Here is a 4,214-nt window from a genome sequence, read left to right on the forward strand (position 1 = left end):
TATCAATACTTTGACTTTTGTTTTCAAAACATGCGTTTCTCAAAACTCAGTCAAAGTGGGGGCTTCTATAGACACCTAATTGTGTCTCCCCAAAAACCAAACCCATTGATGAGTATTTTTCACGTCATTGACATCGAACAAGGTGAATTGTGAAAAAGTCTCGTGAATCTCTTTGTTTTTGATAAAAAATACTTCTTTATGTTTTCAAAAATCTTTCTTTTCGCACCTTGTTTATGAAAAACGTCTATTCTAGTTTATTTTGGTCAATGATATGGGTTCAATAATGATTTTGTTGGATAGGGTTTGAAAAGACCTTTCCAACGACATATTATAAGCCCAATTTCGATGAATAATGAGGAAGTTATGGTTGAAATACTAAACTAGGCCCAAACTGGATTTTACCTACGACCTAATGATCATGTGGAGGGTCCAAAGTTTTAATCTCATTCCTAAACCAATTAGGATTAATTAGAAGCGTTTATAAGTTTCTAAAAGATCTTAATTATCCTTTTTGAAAAGATAAGATTAAAGAGTTTGAAATTAGATAAAAACTTTCCTTTTCTAAATCCTAATTCTATTCGAAATGAAAGACGTTCAAAGATAGTGAGATATTATTTTCATCCCTCATAATATTTATCCAAATCTTAAATTGTTGGATAGATATTTAAATTATCTTTCCAATGATATATTATAATATTAATTCCGATCTATAACAAAAAAAGATATGAAAGAAATACGAAACTTTATCCAATACTGATACCCTTCCACTATTTTGGTCATATGTTTTATTCTACAAAAACTTTTAATATGATTTTAATTGGTCATATATTTTATTCAAGATCTTTCCAACGACATACTATATGACTTATTTCGACTTCTGGATCAAAAGTTATGATAAATAAAATCCGCAAAAAACTGTCTCAGCGCGCCGCAACAGCTATCGCGGATCCTGTCGCTCTGCGACATAACCAATTTTACTCTGATTCGACTTTTAACTCTTTTTTATTATTTCCGGGCTATTTTCTCAATAAATAGGGTCGATATTCTCTGTTTTTATTCATTCACAATCATCAATAATTTTCTATTCTCTTCTTTCTAAACCTAGCCTTTTCAAATGAAAATACCGCATTCGTGAATTTTAGACAAGCCTAGCCAAGTTCAAAGTTGCCTTTGCTCTAGACGAGAAAAGTTGATAATTTTGGAGGGTTTGGTCCCAAATCCCTATTTCAATTATTTAAATTAATTATTTGATTTAATATTTTCCTTGAAGTTACTAACGTGTGTATTTAGTTATTAGAAAGAGATACGAGGCAACAAAGTAAGTTGTTTTATTGCTCTTTATCTTTAGAAATCAATTTTTTTACTTTAATTCCTAGTATCATGTTAGGATGTCTTTATGATTTCTAGTAGGATGTCTTTTATTGCTTTCTAGTATCATGTTTAGGTTGCTTCCTATTTCTTCTATCATATTAGTATCATGTTAGGGATAAAGCTTTGATCTTTATTGCTTAGTGACATGCTAGGATTTATAATTAATCATGTTAGTATCTGTAGACACCCAAATGTGTCTCCCCAAAACCAAACCCAGTGATGAATACCTTTCATGTCATTGATTATTGAACAAAGCAAAAGTGCATGTGAAAAGTCTAGTGATGAGGATGTTTTTATTAAAATATCTTCCATCTGTTTTTGAAAATATTTCTTTTCTTACCCTATTTATGAAAAACGTGCATTCCAGTTTAGTTTGGTCCATAGCAAGGTTCCAATAATAGTGTAGTTGGATTGGGCTCAAATAAAATCTTTCCAACGATATATTATAAGCCCAATTCCGATGAATAATGATGAAGTTATGGCCAAATTACTAGACTGGGCTCGATTTGGTTCTTACATACGGCCCAATGATCTAGAGGAGGGCCTATTATTAATTATCATTCCTAAAGCTATTATGATTGATTATAGTCTTCTAAAATATTCTAGAAGGTTCTCTTAAATCCTAATGGAGTTAGGATTAATAATTATGTTTCAAAGAGTTTGAAATTGAATAAAACTACTCCTTTTGAGAATCTTTGTTTTGTACAAAGTGGAAAATATACAAATATTATTTTCGTGCCTCATAATCTTTATCCAAATCTTATATGGTTGGATAGATCTTGAAATTATCTTTCCAATGATATATTATAATATTAATTCAGAGCTATAACGAAAAAGATATGAAAGAAATATAAAACTCTATCAAAAACTGACAGCCTTCCACTATTTCGGCTATATCTTTTTATCTACAAAATATTTTAATCTGATTCTAATTGGATTGGAAATAAGACTTTAAGAGCTTTCCAACGACATATTATATATCTTTTTTGGACTTCTGGATCAAAAGATATGATAAAAACAAAATCCGCAAAAAATTGTCTTGCAGCGCCGGACGTCAGGCCTGTCGCCTGGCGACAGGTCATGTTGTTGGCGACAGCGTCGTGTTTTATTCCTCTTCAAAATCTGATTCTTTTTTATCATATTTCGGCTGATTTTCGTTATAAATAGCCTCCTAAAACCTCCGTTTTCAATCACCAACTCTCATCAAGAATTTCTTGATATTCTCTCTTTTTCTACACCAACCCTTTTACAAACAAAAATCCGCATTCACAAGATCTAGACACACCTATCGTAATTCGAAGTTACCTTCGCCCTAGACGTGAAAGGTTTGATATTTCTGAGGGTTTGGTCCCAAATCTATTAATTCTTAATTTCAATTATTTAATTTAATTCTTTAATTTTATATTTTCCTTGAAGTTACTAACGTGTGTATTTTGTTATTAGAAATAGGTACGAGGCATCCAAGTAATTTAACTGTTTAATTGATATTATGATATAAAAATCATGTTTATATTATTATTTTGATTCCTAGAATCATGTTTAGGATGCTTTTCCTAGTATCATGTTAGGATGCTTTTCTTAGTATGATGTTTAGGGTAAGAATAAGTTTCTTAATTATATCAATTATGATTTCTATTATGCTTCCTATTTTCTTTCTTAATATCATGTTAGTATCATGTTAGGGTTAAAGCTTTGATTTTTAATTATTTAGTGACATGCTAGGGGTTTGTTATTAATCTTATTAGTATCAGGCCTAGGATCTTTCTATTATTATGCTTTAACATGATTATTTAAATTATGATTATTATTATTGTGATCATTATTATGATTGATATTATGATTATTATTATGATGATGATTATTATTTTTATTATTATGATTATGTTGCTTGATTATATTTATTGTTATTGCTTGATCACACCTTTTATGCATGTTTAAAGAGAATTGGTACTTGTAATCACGCTTAATAAGACAATTAATAATCTTTTTTTAGGATTAATTTGATTATAATTCAAGTGATCGCCAATAATAGTTTTATTTGTGCATTAATATTTAACCAACATAGATTAAACAGGTTTAGGGTAAACCTATTGATTGCATGTTAGTCAGAAAGCGCACATGAATACGAGAAGAATAAAGTAGAGGCATATTATTAGGGCAGGTTCTTTCTCTTTTAGATTGGATTTGTACCTTCATCCCCCGAGCTTCCAGTCATGGTTCCAGACCTATTAGAGTTGACGATCTCATGGATCGTTAAGGGGTGTAACCTTCACCTTGTGAACGGTTTACAAGTTCCTAAAACTTGTTGGCGACTCTTTTGCTCTAGCTTCCTCCCTTTGGACGCCACCATGCTTAAGTGTATGATCACAGTGGAGTTCAAGTTTGGGGTAATGCTTGAAATATTCCCTACAGTATCATGCCTAGGATCTTGCTAATATTATTATGCTTTAATGAGATTGAGAATATTATAATGATGATTGTTGTTATTATGTTGCTTGATATATTATTATATTATTGCTATTGCTTGATCACGCCTTTTATGTATGATTAAAGGAAATTTTCACTTGTAATCATGCTTAATAAGATAATTAATAATCTTGTTTAGGCTAATGTGATTTTTAATTCAAGTGATCGCCAATAATAGATTTGTTTGTGCATTAATATTCAACCAACATAGATTAAGCAGGTTTAGGATTAATATTGATTGTATGTTAGTCAGAAAGCGCACATGGATATGAGAACAATAAATTAGAGGACTATTTTTAGGGCAGGTTCAATCTCTTTTATGCTGGATTTGTACCTTCATCCCCGAATATCCAGCCATGGTTCCAGACCAATATGGA

Source organism: Chenopodium quinoa, unplaced genomic scaffold, assembly GCF_001683475.1.
Source record: "Chenopodium quinoa cultivar QQ74 unplaced genomic scaffold, ASM168347v1, whole genome shotgun sequence".
NCBI lineage: Eukaryota > Viridiplantae > Streptophyta > Magnoliopsida > Caryophyllales > Amaranthaceae > Chenopodium > Chenopodium quinoa.